General features: G+C 43.1%; 1 protein-coding gene across 7 annotated transcripts in view; it reads left to right on the top strand.

The window, feature by feature from the left end:
* WDPCP (WD repeat containing planar cell polarity effector) overlaps nucleotides 1-20,295 on the top strand; it is a 421,800-nt gene that overhangs the window by 225,232 nt on the left and 176,273 nt on the right. The window lies entirely within an intron of this gene.

Genomic DNA, 20,295 nt, shown 5'->3' with positions numbered 1-20,295 from the left:
ACTCGTCCTAATGTTAATCTGTGGGGCAGCTCCCATCATCCGATTTTTTTTTTTTTCTCACCCGTTTTAATTGGACTGAGAAAATCGCATCATGCTGCGATTGTCACCGATTCTCGGCCAAGACTCGTAAATGCAAGTCTATGGGTGCAAGAAAAAATCGGATTACACACGTACCACAAGTGTGACTTGCGAGAAATACTCCCCGGTGTCCTTTACCAAGAGCCGGCAATTCATTTTGCGATACAGTAAAATCACACTGACAAGTTCAATAAAGAATAGAAAGAATAGATATAGACACATAGAATGAATATATATATATATATATATTCATTCTATGTGGGTGTGTGTCATTGAGATACATATATATGTGTGTGTGTGTTTATATATATATATATATATATATACATATATATATATATATACATATTTATATTTCATAGAGTTCTACATAGCAAAATAGCCGCTAAATCAATTGCCGACTTCCGTAAAATCAATACAAAACCCGACATGAAATGACACATGGTTTACATACAGTAAACCATTTCATTTAATTTAGGTTTTTTTTTAATATGTCTTTGACTAATAATTAGATTAGGGTGTGTATGTTAAATTTGGGACATGTAGATGTTAAATTAAGGGGTTCATTCGGTGTAAAAAATTGTGTGGGCTCCCACAGTAATTTCTCCGCTAGAGAGGGAAAGCCAGTGAGTAAGGGCAGATATTAATAGCCTAGAGAGGGACCATTGTTTTTGTCCCCCCCCTGGCTAAAAAAATCTGCCCCCAGCCACCCCAGAAAAGATGCATCTATAAGATGCACCTTTTCTGGCACTTAGCCTCTCTATTCCCATGGCCTTTAGTGGTGGCTCATGGGTTAATAATAATGGGTTAATGCCACCTTGCCATTGAAAGGTGACATTAAGCCGGTTTAATAATGGAGAGGTGTCAATAAGACACCTCTCCATTATTAACACTAGAATAGTAAAGGCTTAAAAAAGACACACACATTAATTAAAAATTCTTTTAATGAAATAATCACACCACGTTTTTGACCACATTTATTAATCTGCTATTCCAAAAGAATCCCTTGTCCTGTAAAAAAACAATAAGTAAAAAAACAACAATATACATACCTCTCTGCCGTTCAGTCAGGTCCCCCGCTGCAATCCATCACAACGGGTTAACTAGTTTACAACGGGAACCGGTGCTAATGTGGCCGGCCCCGCTGTAAACCATTGCAGAATGAATGAATTCATCTCTGCGCAGCCTCCCTGGCTGACCAGGGGATGAACTAATAAGCGTGGCAAAGTTTCTGAACTTTTTCCCACGCTCATCAGTTCTCCTCATGTCAGCCAGGGACTCAGCGCAGCCTCACTGACTACCGCTGACATCAGTGAAGCTGTAAAAATGCCAAGAAAGCAAAAATTCTGCTGGGGTATGTAAACTTTTGAGCACAACTGTATATTTCAGGTCAAGGTTCTCCATGACCATGTACACTATTGGGTTTGGTGTCATCCAATTCCAAGTTGCGATAACTGACCGTATTATATGCTGCATTCAGATACAGATGATATTTTCTTTCACATTTCCAGACACATGTCTGCTAGGACCTCCGGAATAGCTCCTTACTTGCGCCTTAGATCTACAGCGACAAATTCAAACTAGTTGCTGATTTAGCTGCAGTATTCTCAACTTCTTTGGCATTAACGCAACTCCTTCGACTGGTCTCAATGCCGGGTTCTGTACAGCCCAGCCTCCTGCAATGATATTTCATTCCATCTGATCGCAGCATCCTGCGGTTTTTAGAACTTGCAGATTATGCTGACTATTTGTGGATAATACACAGCAAAAGTATCTTGAACAATTTGGATTCATATTAGAAATTGATTTACTCCTTAAAATCAGTGTAAAACATCAATAACAAGTCCTAGATTGATTCAGGACAAGAACTGACATATTACTCTACATGTCAGTTTGCGTGTGGACATTTTTTTTTGTTAAAATCTCATCCACTTTGCTGCTGCCATAATACATTGCAGATTTCCTGACCCCAAATTCCCGCTGGAAAATCCATAGGATTTCTGTCGTTTGTGGCTAGTGATGTGAGCGGATCGATTCACAGGACTCTAATCTAGGATCCAGGTCAGTGGTACCCGGCGGCTAGAAGGGATGCCAGTGAATCTCTTACCGGCATTCTCAGGGTAGAATTTGATTTTTCAGGGCTGGCGCAGCTAAATCTACGCCACATGATGCACAGATGACACCTGAACACTGGGTCAGAGTCCTGTGAATCTATTCACACATCTCCCGTGACTCTTCTCTGAGATGGAAGCCAGCCCCATGATCCTGCCCCATCTGTCCCATGATCCTGCCCCATCTGCCCCATGATCCTGCCCCATGATCCTGCCCCATCTGTCTCCATCACATCCATATCTTTCTTGCCCCATGATCCTACACCATCTGTCTCCATCCTGTCCCATCTGTCCCATGATCTTGCCCCATCTGTCTCCATCCTCCCCCATAATCCTGCACCATCTGTCTCCTTCCTGCCCCATAATCCTGTCTCACCTGTCTCCATCCCGCCTCATATTCCTGTCCCTTCTGTCTCCATCCTGGACCATGTCTCCCATTCTGCCCCCTGTGTCTCCCATTCTGCCCCCCGTGTCTCCATTCTGCCCCTCGTCTCTCCATTCTACCCCGGGCAGGATGGAGACACATGGTCCATGTGTCTCCATCCTGCCTGTGAAACATAGTGCGGTTGCCACTTTTAATTAAAAAAAAAACTTTCCTGTTACCTGGCCGCGCTCCTGTGGTGATGATCTCTCCCGGCGTTTCAAGCGCGCACTTGCCGGCGAATGACAATGACGTCATATGCCAATGACGTCTCTGCCAGCCTCCGATTGGCTGGCAGCTTAACTATTGCTTTGCAGGCCCGCATGAGCCGGAAAGGCAATAGAGTAACTAAACCTGCGTCTCGGACGCAGGTTTCAGTTACTGCATCGGAGAATCCTGCCGCTGGGGCCCGATCAGCAGAAGAGATGGGGCCAGAAGTGGGCCCCCTCTGCTGACCGGGCCCCATACGCCAGTCAGGGCAGTAATTCCCTGATGGCGGCCCTGTGTATACCAACTTAGACCAAGCTCAATTTTTATGTTTTTACTCTTAAAAGTGGTAGACAAACTTTACATCTTAAAACTATCTCATCCCTGTTTCCATTCCTCTTTATGGTAAAATAATTGCCTCTGATTTTACTTTAATATTCAATTTAAATAAAAATGCCTGTTTTGAAATCGCTTGTGTTGTGTGTAGCAGAAAATGTACCATTAAAAACCAGTTTAACACAACGTTAGCTAGTCAATGTTAATTCCCACTGTGCTTCTTAACACACTGTTATTGCTGTGTGCTTATTACAAAGATGATAGCTCCATGATACCAATAGGGGCTTCAGACAGGAGCGCAGAGTTATTATGTCTGAATCTAACAATTTTGAAATGCACGGTACGGTAATTTGTTTTCCTTTTTATTAGTAGAAGCTAGTGAGACCTTTTTATTTAGTGGGATGTGACGGTTATCTTCAAGATCTTTTTTTTTTCTTTTAGCTTCAAGCTGAGATTTCTAATGAATTTGTAACTATAGAAGTAGTGATTCTTATTCCGGCTAGGTCGGAATATTCAACAACACAAAACATGCTGTCAGAAATCAGAAAAGACGAAAGAGGAAATAAAAAATACTTTTCATCTAAACGCACTGCTGATTTGTAAAATAAATACAGAGTTCAGCTTATCTTGATGCGTTTCTCTTATAGTTCTGAAAATTGCTAATTAATTTCTAGACACTATCCAGCCATTAATGAGTATTTCCAGTTAATGGTGGGACCAGGGAAATCTACCTGAAGACCAATATGTTTTCCATTATCTCTGTCAATGGCGCTGTCAACTAATTTTCTCTACACAATAAAGAGGTTCTCCAGGGACTAAAAAGTATTTTTTTTAAAAAAACTTTATAACTTTTTTTTTTTAATCAAAGTCGATCACCCTGACAGATCCTTTGCAGCTTCCGCTCCCACACTTAGGCCAGTCTCACATTTGCGGTTGTGTCCGCAGCGTTTCTGACGCATACATCCGCATGCGTCGTGCCTTCCTATCTTTAACGTTGTGGACGCAGGTACATGCGTTTGTATGCGTTTGACTACGTTTGCTTACGCATGCTTCGTTTCGGGTTGTGTGGCGGGGCGTGGCTAACGCAACATGTTGCAATTTTGGAGGCGGCAAATTGCCACATCCAAACGCATGCGGACACTTGCAGAAGGAATACGTCTAAACAACACATTACAGTCTATGGGAACGCATGCATGTACAAGCAAATGCGTATGCTTTGCGTTTGCATACGCAAGAATTTTCATTGGGCCCTTTGGGCGTGGCTTGTGTACATACAAAAATTAGCCGGGAAAATAGCACTTGCCAATCGTCCGCAACCACTATGCTGCGTACCTAGCCTTACCTGGTCTCCGATAGACTCGGCACACTGGAATTGGCTCCTCCACTAATCACTGGCTGAGGCACGTCCATTTTCGATGAGTCGAGACACGATCAAAAAGTAGAGAACAGTGGGGACAATGTGAGCTGCAGGGGATCAGTGAGGATGAGTGCTGATTATATATTGTTTATAATACCAGTTGAAGTCCTTTTAAAAATAGTTATTCGAGCGTGTCTCTTTAATGAATATTGTTTGATGAACTCATTCCATTTAAGATATAGATGTTTTGGCCTTATGAAACTTTCTATGTGTAAAAAAGTAGACAAAGAAAAGAGCGGATACTACCAGAAAAAAATTATATCTGTATTCAGTTAAACCTCTACAATAAGAAAGGAGGCAAAAACAATGAGGATGAAGGAAAAGTAGGGTGAGATTTCTGGAGTAACATTTTTGGAGTTGTCTTTAACCCCTTCACCCCCCGAGTCTGTTTTCACTTTCCTGACCAGGCCAAATTTTACTATCCTGACCAGTGTCGCTTTATCTGGTAATAACTGTGGAGCAGTTGAACATATCCTACAATGTACTTTGTTAGTGGTACATTTTTTTCTGTTTTTTAGTGAGAATATCGAATTTTTGAAAATTGTGCTATTTTCAAACTTTTGATTTTTATGCCCTTAAATCAATCAGAGGTTATATCACACAAAATAATTAACCAATAACATTCACCACATGTCTACTTTACAGCAGCATCATTTTTGACACATAATTTTTTTTTAGTAAGTTAAATGTCAGAAATTTCTCATTTTTCCACCAAAATAGACAAAACCAAGTTTTTTAGGGACCACATCTCATTTGAATTAACTTTGAGTGGTCAGTATGATAGAAAATACGTAAAAAATCACACCGTTTTAAAATCTGCACCCCTCAAAGTGCTCAAAACCACATTCAATAAGTTTATTAACCCTTCAGGTTCTTCACAGGAATTAAAAAAGAAAAGTGGAAGAAAAAAATGAAAATGTTACTTTTCCCACAAAATTGTTGCTTTAGCCCCAAATATTGCATTTTCACAAGGAAAAGAGGAGAAAATGGACTATGCAATTTGTTGTGCAATTTCTCCTGAGTACACCCATACCCCATATGTAGTGGAAAACTATTGTTTGGTGGCACGGCAGAGCTCAGAAGGGGTTGAGCACCATTTGACTTGGAACTCAAGCTTGGCTGGAATAGATAGCGGACCCCATGAGATCCCCAGAAATGACCCATTTTGGAAACTACACCCTTCAAGGAAGATAGCTAGAGGTGTGGTGAGCATCTTGAACCCTTAGGTGCTTCACAGAATTTTATAACCTTGAGCAATTTAAAATTAAAAAATCAAATTTTCCCCTCATAAATGTTTGTTTTGCCACAAAATTTTCTGTTGTGAATACTTTTGACCTGGCTTCTGAGTTTGGGCTCCCTTTGGTGGTTGCTGCAGGTAATGGAGCGGCTCTAGCTGACACAAGTCAATCACCTGAGCACGATGATTGGAGGTCAGGTGTTACAGACTGGGGAGATTTAAGTGAACAACCTTCCCTCAGCTCTTGCCGGTGATTTGGTTTGCTTCCTGAGCATATTTTGAAGTCTGCTTGTCTCCTGCTCCGTCCTGCATCTTTCAGATAAGTTATTTGTCTTCTTGAATCTTTTTTTGCATTGGATCCATTTTTTCTTGTCTCTGATTGTTGCTTAGCTGGTGTGTGTTCAGCCTGGTTCCCTGCTGGGACCTGTGCTGGACCCTGTTCCATATGCCACAGCATTTGTTAGTCTTTTTAGTAATCCGTTCACACCAGAGTTCTGATTTAGTGGGGGAGAGGTCGTGTGGCCTCAGTATTTTTTGCATATCAGACGTGTTGGATTTTTCTTAGGGTTTTTTGCGTGGTTGCAGACAGTATCCTTTGCTGTCCTGATCTATCTAGACAGTTTGGGCCCCATCATTTGCTTACTCTATTCTCTGCCTGTATTTTGTGCTTCATCTTGTCTCACCGGCAATATATGTTCGGGGGCTATCTATTCCTTTGGGGTTCTACTCCGGGGCAGTTTAGCTTTCCCATTTCTCTCTTTAGGCTTAGTTAATTCTGTGGCTGTGCTGAGGCGTCTAGGGCATCGTAGGTACATCCCACGGCTAATTCTAGTTGTGTTGTCAGTTTAGGGGTCTGCAATCCGCTAAACTACCAACCTCTCTGGTTATCTGGTTGCCTAGTCTATTCCCCTGTTATCCTCGGTTACCTAATCATAACAATTTTAATTTTCACAAGTACTCCTGAGTATACCGATACCCCATCTGTGGTGGAAAACTACTGTTTGAGCACTCGAAAAGGAAGGAGGTCCAATTGAATTCTTGAGCTCAATTTTGGCTGTAATAGATTGTGGATGCCATGTCACATTTGAAGAGCCACTGACATGCCAAAACAGCAGAATCCCCCACCAATGACCCCATTTTGGAAACTACACCTCTTGAGGCATTCATCTAAGGGTTTAGTGAGCATTCTTAACCCTCAGGCAAATTACAGAATGGTTTAACATTGGGCTGAGTAAATGGAAAATAACCATTTTTCCACTAAAATGTTGCTTTGGCTCCAAGATTTTAATTTTCAAAAGGGGTAACAGGAGAAAATAAATGGTGCAATTTCTCCTGAGTATACAATACTCCATATGTGGCAGAGTGCAAAGGTCAGAAAGAAGAAGCGTCATTTTGTAACTCAGATTTTGCTGTAATGGTTTGATGGTGCCATGTCACATTGGTAGGGCCCCTGAGGTGCTAGAACAGCCAAACCCCTCCATAAGTGACCACATTTTAAAAACTACACTCCATTTGAATTAACTGAATTTTTGTTGCAGCCCCAAGTTTTTAATTTTTATAAGGTCTAATAGGGAAAAAATGGACCTTTCAGTTTGTTATGCAGTTTCTCCTGAGTGCGCCAACACCCTACTTATAATCACAAAATCCGTTTGTGGCACAGTGCAAAGCTCAGAAGGGAAAGCGCACCATATTATAGTTCAGATTTTACCGTTTTGCTTTGTGGCTGCCATGACCCACTGGAAGAGCTCCTGAGGTAACAGAATTTGTTGTACAATTTCCCCTGAGTATGCCGATACCGCATATATGGTTGAAAACTACTTTTGAGGAACAGTGCAAGCGTTAAAAGGGAAGATGTGCCATATTGGAGTTCACCTTTTGCTGGACTGGTTTGAGGGTGCGATGTCACATTGGCAGAGCCCTTGAGGTGCCAGAACAGCTGAACCCCCCCCCATAAAAGACCCCATTTTACAAACTACACCTCTCAATAAATTCACCTAGGAGTGCAGTGATCATATTGACACCATGGTTGTGTCACAAAATTTTATACCATTGGGCAGTGAAGAAAAAAGAATTAAATTTTTACGACAAAAAATTTGTTGTGGCTGTAAGTTTTACATTTTCAGACGGGTAAATGGGTTTTAAAGGCACCAAAATTTGTCACACAATTTCTGCTGAACATTGAAATAACCCACATGTGGATGTACAGTACTGCGTAGTCACTTGGTGAGAGTCAGGAGGGACAGAGCGCAATTTGACTCAACAAATTATCGTAGAATAGTTTGCAGACTCCATATACTGAGCTCTTAAGTGCTAGGAGTGTTGGTATCACTGTAATGTGCGATTACAGCAATACCAGATTTATATCAGTTTTTTATGTGTGAATGTTTTCACACACTAAAAAACGTTTGTTTTTTGCAAAACAAAGTTTTTGCATCACCATATTTTGTGAGCTATAATTTTTCTATATTTCTGTTGAAAGAATCATGAGGGCTTGTTTTTTTTTTTTACGGGATGAGTTGATGGTTTATTTTGTACCATTTTCATGCGTTTGATATATTTTGATTGCTTTCAGTTCCGGTTTTAGGGAGGCAGAATGAACAAAAACCAACATTTCCAGGACTTCCTTTCCTGACAGCACGATTGGTTGTCCTTCCTTTCGTCCTTACAGGGACAGGAAATGCACGAGAGGTTAAAGGTCCCCTCCCACACTCCAGTGTTTTTCCTGTCCCTGTAAGGACAGGCACGAGAGACGCCGCGGAGGAAGTTTGCCGCGGCATCCAGCAGAGGAACACTTACCGACGGGCCTAGGGGGATCATGGTCCACACGCCAGCTCCCCCCTGTCAGATGGTCCGGGGAGTTCACCGTCAGGCGTCCCGTGGAGCTCGGCTTCGGGACTTGGAGCCGCTTCCCCTCTACGGGGATCTCTGCTCCCGCCGCCACAGGCCACATCATCTGGAGGACGCTGCAGAGGCACCGGAGCGTCGACGGGCGCGTCACTTCCGGGCGCCCGATGACGACTTCCGGTCGTGTCACGGAGGGGCGCATCAGGACGCGGCGGACAGCGTTAGGCAGCCCAGGACGACTGGAGAAGGTAGGATAAAACGGGGGGCCGGGACCAGAAGGGGAGACCAGCGGCATATCGACAGGTCACGGGTCATACGGCCACAGGTCTGCTGCAACGCACACCACCATGGAAAACGCAGCGAAAACCGGCGATCAGCCCGAGCCAGCGTCCGTAAGTAGGGGGCACGGTGGGCAGCGTATACCAAAAAAGACAGGAGCTTTAATAAAGAAATCCTGTGCTTTATATTAGGAAAAGACGGCACCGTCCCCTGCAGCATCAACTTCCAGGACATCGGGCAGACCCAAATGCCCCATCTGTGCCTGCAAACTACTGGGGTCATGGAAAAAACCCCTGTGTGAAGACTGCACCCTTAGGATTGTCAGAGGCGAGCCAGCCTCTTTCCTGGCAGAGATGCGCACAATGGTCAGAGAGGAGGTCCAGGCCTCCATCTCCGGACTGCTACCTACTCCTACTCAGTCTTCCGGCCAGTCTCAGGCCAAGAGACCAAGATGGGAGTCCGATCATTCATCGGAGGAAGCGATCCAGAGTTTGGAGGAGGAAGGCGAGATCACCTCTGAACCCCCTGAGATAGGGAAAAGATACCTCTTCTCCTCAGAAAACACGAATGAGCTTCTCGGCGCCGTGAGAAGTGCTATGCAGATCGAAGAGGCCCCAAAAAATTCAATCCTTCCAGGACGAGATGTTCGGGGGCCTAAGAGCTAGGATTCGTCAGGTCTTCCCAGTTAACGACCATATCCGGGAAATGATTCTGGAGGAATGGGAGGACGCCGAGAAACGACTGGTCGTGCCTCGAGACTTTAAGCTTTGACTACCATTTAACCAGGAGGACATTAACACTTGGGACGAAGTTCCTAAGATCGACTCCCCGGTGGCCAGGGTGTCAAGGAAGACTTCAATTCCCTTTGAAGATTCCTCTAGTCTCAAGGAACCCATGGACAAAAAGGCCGACGTGCTCCTAAAGAGGGCTTGGGAGGCCTCTGTGGCGGTTATGAAAGCAAACATAACCGCCACATCGGTAGCCAGATCCATGCATCTATGGATCGACCACTTAGAGCAACAATTAAAAGAGAAAACCCCTAGAGGCGATATCTTAGAAGGCCTTCCCCTGTTAAAAACCGCAACTGGATTCCTGGCGGACGCTTCAGCCGAATCTGTGCGATTTGCAGCCAGGAATAATTCCTTATCCAATGCGGCTCGTTGAGCCATATGGATGAAGACCTGGTCAGTGGACTACCAGTCGAAAAATAAATTATGTGCCATACCCTTCTCAGGTGGTAAAGTATTCGGGCCGGCCTTAGATAAGATTCTGGAGAATGCCTCGGACGACAAAAAAGGTTTTTTTGGAGGAAAAACCAAAAAGGCATTTTCCCTTTCAAAGATCCTGTCCTTACCAAAGGCAGGAATATAGGGGGAAAGGGAAATCATCTCGCTGGGAGTACACAAAAGGGGGAAAGAGTAGGACTCCCCCGTCTTGCTCCGGACAAATTTCCAGAAGCAGGAGACAATGACGCCAAACCTGTAGTGGGTCACCTCAGACACTTTGCGGAGGCATGGGAAATCATCTCCCAAAACCGGTGGATCCTCAATACGATCCCCAGGGCTGTACCCTCGATTTCACAAGCCCCCCCCCCCCCCAGCACGATTCATGGTTACAAACCCCGGTTCAAAACCCTGATAGATCCTATACGGGCAGACATAAAAGACCTGCTAAAGGCAGGGGTAGTGGTTCCGGTTCCAGAAATAGAGAGAGGTCAGGGCCACTATTCAACCCTCTTCACAGTAAAAAATACCGTTGGGGGAGAGTCGGACCATTATAAACTTAAAGCCATTAAATCAATGGGTTTGGTACAAAAGATTCTGAATGGAGTCTCTGAAAACCACCATCCCGCTGATAGACCGGAACGCCGCAATGTGCACTATAGATCTAAAAAGCGCATACTGTCGCGTTCCCAACCATCCTCACTCTCAGAAGTTCCTACGCTTCGCGCTGAAAAAAGGAAGCAGGTACTACCACTTTCAGTTTCAGGTTCTTCCGTTTGGCTTGGCGTCAGCACCTCGAATTTTCACGAAGCTGGTTGCCGAAATTGTGGCGCACTTAAGACAGGAAGACATAATCATCATGCCATACTTGGACGACTTCTTGGTGATATCTCATTCAGCGTCGGAGTTAAAGAACAACTCGTCTCGGTAATCTTCACGCTCGAAAGCCTAGGCTGGATCCTGAACAAAGAAAAGTCAGACCTGCAGCCCAGTACCCAGAAGAAATTCCTGGGAGTCATGTTAGATTCTGAAAGAAGAATCTCATTTTTACCGGAGGTAAAGAAGAAACCAATCATGGACAAAGTTCGTCAGCTAGGTCGAGATCGAATTTCCATAAGAACCGCAATGAGGATCCTGGGTAGCCTGACGGCATGCATACCCTGCGTAAGGTGGAGCCAGGCTCACACAAGAAGCCTGCAGAGGGAGATCCTGACAAAATGGGACAGACGGCAGTCCTCCCTTGACAGGAATATTCGGCCGTCCCCAGCCTTGAGATCATCTCTCAAGTGGTGGATCAGCCATAGAAATATCAACCAGGGAGTGCCTTGGATCCTGTCTCCATGCGTGACCATCATCACGGACGCCAGCAGAGAAGGATGGGGAGCCCACCTGGAGGGAAGATACCTGCAGGGAACATGGCCCGGAAACATCAGCTCACAGTCCTCAAACTACAGAGAGCTACGAGCAGTTTGTGAGACGCTAAAATGAAGCAAGTCGAGTCTACGGAACCAACATATAAAGGTCATGTCAGACAACATGACCACAGTAGCCTTCCTACGCCATCAGGGGGGCTCAAGGCACAGGAAGCTTCAGGATTTAGCAGCCCGCATCCTCACCTGGGCGGAAAACGTTCGTTCCTTGTCAGCAGTACACCTAGAAGGCTCCAAGAACAACATAGCCGACTATCTGAGCAGACAGGAAGTCCGGGCCACCGAGTAGGAACTAAAAGAAGAAATCTTCATAGGCTTGTGCCATCGGTGGGGAACACCCCAACTAGACCTCTTCATGACAAGAAAAAACACCAAGCTAAAGAGATTCTACTCCCTCAATCCAGCAGACCATCCAGAGGAGGTCGACGCCCTGAACCAGAGTTGGACAGGGGGACTGCTATACGGGTTTCCCCCTATCACCATAATACCGAGAGTCCTCAGAAAGATCCAGGAGGAAGGAGCTCGGGTGATTCTAGTCGTACGCTTTTGGCCCAGATGGAGTTGGTTCCCCCTCCTCAAAAAGATGGCTGAGGAGGGGCCACTCCATCTACCGACGGCGGCAGACCTGCTATCCCAGGGTCCAGTTCTGCACCCAAATCCAGGAAACCTACAGTTGGCAGCATGGATCCTGAGAGGAATATCCTAAAATCCAGAGGCCTCTCTGACCAGGTGATCTCCACGTCGCAGGCTAGCCGTAAGCCCGTTATGAGTGCAAGATATCGTAAAATTTGGAAGAAGTTCTGCTCGGAAGGTGGTAGTGCCCCCATAGACCCGTCTCGCCCAAATATCCTTCAGATCCTTGACTTCCTACAGGCAGGATTTAATAAGGGTCTAACTCTAAGCACATTGAAATTCCAGATAGCAGCTTTAAGTACTTTCTTCGATTTCTCCTTGGCCTCTCATCCATGGATAGCACGGTTTACAAAAGCCATCCAGAGATTAAGGCCCACGTTAAGGAAAACAGGCCCCCCGTGGGACCTAAATCTGGTACTCAACACTCTATGCAGGCTCCCTTATGAGCCAATATCTGAAATAGACGTCACAAAGCTCACACAAAAAACGTATTTTTGGTAGCTATCACCTCAGCCAAGCGGTTGGGCGAGATCCGGGCCCTGTCAGTCCAGAACCTTTACATTCATATCTTCGAAGATCACATAATACTCAAACTAGACCCAGGTTTCCTCCCTAAGGTAGTGTCTCTCCAGAATCTAAACCAGGAGATAGTCCTACCCTCATTTTGCCCATCACCGAAAAACGATAAAGAAAAACTTTTTCACTCATTGAACGTTAGATGAGCGGTCACACACTACTTAGAAGTCACGCGAGAGTGGCGACAGGACACAAAACTTTATCCAGTATAGTGGTAAAAATAGGGGTAGAGGTGCATCCACACACACCCTAGCAAGATGGATAACATCAATTATCACCTCAGCGTACGAGGCCAAGGGGTTAACTATACCAGAGGGGCTTAGGGCCCATTCCACCAGGGCAATAGCGACGTCATGGGCAGAGAGGGCGGGAGCCTCAGTAGAGCAAATATGCAGGGCCGCCACCTTGTCTATCCTAAACACTTTCTGTAGACACTATAAATTGGACACGCTAACAGCTAGCCAGACGACCTTCGGTCATAAAGTGCTACAAGCAGTAGTCCCACCCTAGCGAATTCCTACTTTGGTATTCCCCATCGTGCTGTCAGGAAAAGACGTCCTGGAAAAAGGAAATTAGACCTACCGGTAATGTTATTTCCAGGAGTACAACCTGACAGCACTGGTAGTTCCCTCCCGATGATTTGTATTTGTGATAATATGCTTGTACTAAATCTAAATAAACAATAATTGCATCCATACTGGCGTGGTACTTGTAAAATCACTGGAGTGTGGGTGTGGGAGGGGACCTTTGACCTCTCCCTCCCGATGATTTGTATTTGTGATAATATGCTTGTACTAAATCTAAATAAACAATAATTGCATCCATACTGGCGTGGTACTTGTAAAATCACTGGAGTGTGGGTGTGGGAGGGGACCTTTGACCTCTCGTGCATTTCCTGTCCCTGTAAGGACGAAAGGAAGGACAACCAATCGTGCTGTCAGGATGGACTCCTGGAAATAACATTACCGGTAGGTCTAATCTCCATTTTCATTGCATTACACCAGTCAGTGGTACACTGGCAGAAGGCCATTTTGATCATGCTCATGGCAAGGTCTAAACAGGCCACCGTACCTGGCAAACCCGGAGGTCGTCATGGCGACGATCGGCAGCCAGCAATGACGTTGTGGGGGGGAGGGTTGGCTACCAATCATGTGGGAGAGTCAGTACCTCCTTTTCCCAGCCTTTTCCAAGCCTTCTAAATGCCGTGATCGCTCCTGGCTATGACTGATGGGTCTTCACTATCACTTAAGCCGAGCTCTTGGCAGCAATCGTGTGGGCACAGCTCCTTTGCCTATATGGTCGCCATAATGTAAATTTATGTAATTTTGCGGGAACCTCTATTTATTTATTATGTCATTTTTCTAAGTTATCTATTTTTATTCCCGAATATCTACTTTAAATTTGTAGATATCTTTAGATTGTACTCCTTAACAGGGACTTTGGCTCATTTTACAATAAGAGGAATATGAACCTTTCTTTTCTAAGCTGATAGATGATCTTTTAATGTTATAGACCCAAGACCCTCAGACTGCGCTACTGACCAATTCTGATCACCGGTGCAGTACAATAGCATTCATCAAATGAAACCATTGGTATTTTTTGGGACTCTCATATTTAATTATATACATTTTTGCATAATAAAACATGCACTGTTTTCATGGAGACCTTGATTATTCAGTTTACCGTCCATATCAGTCATCTTTGTCTTAGCATAGCTTTTTGTGCTCGCCCAGCCAGCAATAATGTATTTTCCTTACAAGATGACCTTAAACTTTAAAAAAAAATCACTATGACATCATCACACAAGACAAAGATCAAAAAGAGAAAAAGAGTAGTGTAGCCTATAGCTTGTAACAAGAAAAAATCCTGTCTAAGAAAATGCTAATTTTGGTTTCAACAGTTTTCATGTTAATGTGTATTTTCGATGAGTAGATTTTATTTTATTTTTTTTAGTCTTTTGTTTAAAAAAAAAATAAAGAATGCTTACATCACGCATACTCTGCTCCTGTTCTTAATCTTCTTGACCTTGTTGGTCTCTACTTTTAGTTGCAGTGATGCCTTCCTGACTTATTGACATAAAACAGCCGCAGACAAACATTGACTGCATCAAAAAAGCGCTCTCGTGAAGATTTTTTTTTACTAAATCTGTGTGTAAATGTATGTAGTGTAGGGTGAATGTGTTCATATACCTACCTATTGCCGTCTTCTTTGGTATCCAGAGCTATTCTGCTCCTCTTCTCAGTTACATCACCGTTCATCAGTCTATCAGGATCACTCCATGCTTTATGCTTAAGCTGAAAGTCTCTTTTACTGTGTAAGTCTATGAAGTCTCGTTCTGACACTTCATAGAATTACATTGTAAAAGCCATACTGGGTCACACAGAGTGCAGAATAAACCGCACAGTCTGCAGAGCAGTGACATCACTGAGAAAAGGAGCAGAATGTTTCTGGACACCGGAGAAAGCAGCGGTAGGTCAGTAGACTAACACACTGAAACTACAGTACAAACAGTCATGGCCAAACGAATTGTCACCCTAAAAATTGTTCCATAAATTGAAGTATTTATTCCAGAAAATTATTGCAATTGCACAGGTTTTGTTACACACGTGTTTATTTCCTTTTGAGTATTTGAATAACACAGTAAAACAGAGGGAAAAAAAGCAAATTGGACATAATTTCACATAACCCCCCCCCCCCACAAAAAAAAAGGCCAAACAAAGTAGTTTACACCCTCAACTTAATATTTTGCTTCAGCTTCACACCCTTTGGAATAAATAACTGCAATTATTTGTTTCCTATAACCATCAACAAGCTTCTTACACCTCTCAACTGGAATTTTGGACCACTCTTCTTTTGCAAACTGCTCCAGGTCTTTCATATTTGAAGGGTGCCTTCTCTAGACAACGATTTTAAGATCTCTCCACAGGTGTTCGATGGGATTTAGATCCGGACTCATTGCTGGCCACTTCAGAACATTCCAGCGCTTTGTTTCCATCCATTTCTGGGTGCTTCTTGAAGTATGTTTAGGGTAATTGTCCAGCTGTAAAACCCATGACCAAGAATACAAACTCTGCTTTCTAACACTGTCCACTACATTGTGACCAAAAAATCCTTTGGTAACTTTGATATTTCATAATGCCTTGCACATAGTCAAGGCACCCAGTGCCAGAAGCAGTAAAACAACCCCAAAAGATCTTTGAACCTCCACCATATTTGACTGTAGGTACTGTGTTCTTTTCTTTGTAGGCCTCATTCTGTTTTCCGTAAACTGTAGAATGATGTGCTTTACCAAAAAGCTCTGTCTTCTCTCATCTGTCCACAAGATGCTTTCCAATAGGAATTTAGGCTTACTCGTGTAAATTGCAATAATTTTCAGGGAGAATTACTAAACTTTCTGGAGCAATTTAAAGGGAGCCAATACTTTTAGCCATGACCACATATACACAGATTTAGTAAAAATAATCTTCATGGGAAGGTGTTTTTAGAGACTGACAGAGTATCGGGCTTCATCATAATTGGAGCAAGGATCAGTGAAGTGTGTATTGTTGTTTTTTTTTTTTTTTATTAAGCCTTTTGTGGAAAAAAAAATTAAATATGGGACAGGTTTTTTAAACTGGTTGTAATTAGTGATGAGTGAGTATACTCGTTACTCGGGTTTTCCCAAGCATGCACCGGTGGTCTCCGAGCATTTTGGCGTGCTCAGAGATTTAGTTTCTGTCAACGCAGCTGCATGATTTGCGGCTGCTAGACAGCCTGAATACATGTGTGGATTTCCTGTTTGTTAGGAATTCCACACATGTATTCAGACTGTCTAGCAGCCGCAAATCATGCAGCTGCTTCGACACAAACTAAATCTCCGAGCACGCCAAATACTCGAAGATCACCCGAGCATGCTCAGGAAATCCCAAGCAACGAGTATACTCGCTCATCACTAGTTGTAATAATAACATAATTTTATTTCTATAGCTCCCCACACAATCTGCAGCACTTGGTTTTACCTTCATAAACTGGTCTTCACATCATAAAATATCTCTTTAATGGTTAAGAGCTGCTTAGCAACACTTCTATGAATGATTTCCATAACCCCTGCTAATATATTTAATTTTACTATAACAAGCACAGATAATCAATGATCTGAAAGTCTTAAGTCTATAAAACAGTTTACCAGTGACCTTCTTTGCACTGAGACTAATATTTTTCATTAGCAAATAATTAGAAAGTAGAAAGATACAAATTGAACAATATTGCATTTCAATATTTCTTTAAAAATGTGACAAAATCCATATATTAAATATTTATTATGATAAAATGCAGCTTTGTGTTGATCCTAAAGTCAATAATCTTACAAGAAAAAAATGTATGTTCTGTACTAAGCTATACAAAAGGGACAGCTAATAATGGAGCACTGCTGGGCTCAGGAATATGGAGTTGTTAGCAGTCAATGTGAGGCTGGCTGGTTCAATGGCGCTAGGAGATCCAACAACATCGCATGCAGAGTTTAAAGTTAAGGCGGTAGTGAGATGTAAGTATCTTAAGAGTAGCTGCCAAGATAGTGACTCGCAGACTTGAAAGCGCTTGTATCAAAAATGACATGCAAGTCTGTTTTTCCTAGAGACTACAAGAAGACAAAAGCTGGAGATCCACTTGTATAAGCAATAGGATGTTTGTTTCTAGTCTTAGTAGTACTCATCTTGGTAGAAAAAAGATACAAACTAATTGCTGGCATGCCTCATTCTTCATGTGTTCATGTTCTGTATACTGAGACTGGGGCAAGTACAAGCATTAGATATGATGTACGCATGGCTCTGTAACTTATCATTGCAATTGGAGAAGTCATGATCGGCAGGTCCACCATTCTCTGCTTCAATTCTTTGGACCAGCTTTATACACAAGGTAGATTTCAATGTAACTCAACCAGTAAGGTCTCGTCTAGAAATGCGTATAATCTGTCCATGTGCTGTTGGGGTGCACCATGGACTGCACAAGGGAAGTCCAGGAACCCATTGTAGTCCGTGTGCCAGTGACTGGCTCAATTTTCAATGCGGACATTTGAACCCGACCTAACTGACAGTAAAATTTTTCCCTGTAGGACTTTGAAGTTAATTAGCAGAACATTTGGGGCCTATACACTGCTCCTCTAAGGTTGACATTCACATACTGTATAACACCCCATAAATATTGCATAGTGGTCAGATATATCAGTCCAGCCCCAAGTTATTGCAGCCCACAGAAATATCCATGCCTGGTTGTTTTGGAGGGTGATATTAGTAACCCTCATGGCATAGCGTAGATAAGGGGGTAAAAATGAAAACCTAAGTGGTCTTCAGTGGTATTATTATGATTATTTATTTATGTAGCACCATTAATTCCATGGTGCTGTACATGAGAAAGGGGGTTACATACAAAGTTCTAGATATTGTTTACAGTAAGCAGTAAATTTACAGTAAATTTACGATGGCAGAGGAGGTCTAGTAGTGAGGTCTAGTGTAGATAGGGGGTTGATTCTATGCTGCCTAGTGGTCTAGAGTGTTGAAAGTGTTAATGCCTACATTCCTATTGGACTAGAGTTAGTTTTTATTGAAGGGGTCTAATACTAGCATCTTTAATGGTCACAGGTAATTAAAAGAGAAGTGCCAACATCTAGGACACTGAATGGATGATACTATTATTCCTGGAGTTTAGGGCTGTACACCTAGTCTTCATCCATGTTGATCAAGGACAATGAAGAGGGTAATTCCAGAATCCCTGGTCATCTATGGCAGGGAAGGAGGTTAATGTCAGCAGTAGTGATGAGCGAACGTGCTCAGATAAGGTGTTATTCGAGCATGCTCGTGTGCTGACTGAATGTGTTCGGCGTGCTCGAAAAATATGGTTGACTCTCCGCGGCTGCATGTCTCACGGCTGTTTGACAGTCGCAACACATGCAGGTATAACCTGTATGTTAGGTTAGCATACGAGCATGCTCTGATAATACCTTATCCAAGCACGTTCGCGCATCACTAGTCAGTATTATCAGTGGTCTAAATCACTAAATGGGTTAAAGGAGTTGTCTGGACTGACACTGATAGCCTGTCTGAAGGAAAGGTAACAAATCAGAGATCAGTAGAGGTCCGACAACCAACAAACACACACTGATCAGCTGACATTCACTTCTGCAGCGGCAAGTCATGTACGGGGCAGAACACAGCAGCTCCATACCAAGTACTGCACTCTATCTCCCATTCACTTGAACTAAGAACACATTAGCTCAGTGTTTAGCTCTATCTATGGCTTTGTAGTGCTGGGGTCCTGGGTTCAAATCCCACCAAGGACAACATCTGCAAGGAGTTTGTATGTTCTCCCCGTGTTTGCGTGGGTTTCCTCCACGTACTCCAGCTTCCTCCCACACTCCAAAGACGTACTGATAGGGATGCTAGAGTGTGATCCCCAATGGGGACAGAAAGTATAATCTATGTAAAGCATTGTGGAATATGATGGCGCTATATAAGTGAGCATACTAAATAATACATAAGTTAATTACTTTCTTGATGCTTATCAAATCAACAAAACATTACATTATATATAATTTACATATGTGAGGTCTTTACAAAATTTAAAATCTGTAATGGTTTTTGCACAATGTGCAGTCGGGGATTGCATGAAATAAAAAAGTTACACAGAAGAGGATCTTATACTGGAACTCAGATTAGTAGTCAGAAACACAAATTTCACATCCATTAACGTTTTTTTCCATTTCAGATAATGAAATCTTTGAATAACAAAAAGTTTTACAACTTTTTCCTTATATTTTTGGCCTAATGTAAAAAAAAAAAACTGCCCCAAGAAACTTGTGATGCCAATCACATTTCAGCCTACATGTTGGAAAAAATAAATTGAATGATTGCTATCGGCAGAAAAGTTGAAACGTATTTTGTATTGACTGGACAATGCCTTTGTGACATACTAATATGATAGGTGATAACCATCTGATTGGTGAAAATCTGGCTGCTAGGACCCTATCCAATTGGTAGATCAAGGAATTTTTATCCTGAATGTGGAACTTCTAGGTTTAAAATCGGTGCAGCAGGTTGGACACCTGACCATTGCTCCATTCATTTTGTATGTGACTGCCAGAAAACATCCAAGCACAACGCTTGGTAGGCAAATTGTAAATGAATGGAACACAGGTCGTGCATGCACAATGTGGCTCCATTCTGATAGAGATAAAAGTTCCCAGTTCTGCTGATTGGTGCTGGTTTTAGTGGTAGGATCTCCACTAATCGTACAGATAGCAGATCATTTGTTGTCACTGGTAATCAGAGTATGAGTGTCATGCATCTGTTTCCAAATTCTTGAGCCTGTGCTTTGTGGTTGTCTTTGCTGTCACTTGAGCCACAGCACATACATCTTTTCTCTGAGTGTTTAGTTTCTGTTATCCTTGCTGCAGTGGTTTAGGGTAACAGGTGTTTTCATTTACCCTTTGGTGTGTCCTATCACCATTCGGGTGCGGCTTTATATGCTTTC

This window comes from Dendrobates tinctorius, unplaced genomic scaffold (genome assembly GCF_039654945.1).
Source record: "Dendrobates tinctorius isolate UK_male_01 unplaced genomic scaffold, ASM3965494v1 ptg000205l, whole genome shotgun sequence".
In the NCBI taxonomy this organism is placed as follows: Eukaryota; Metazoa; Chordata; class Amphibia; order Anura; family Dendrobatidae; genus Dendrobates; species Dendrobates tinctorius.
The sequence above is the reverse complement of the archived record's forward strand: the minus strand, read 5'-3'. Positions and strand labels throughout refer to the sequence as shown.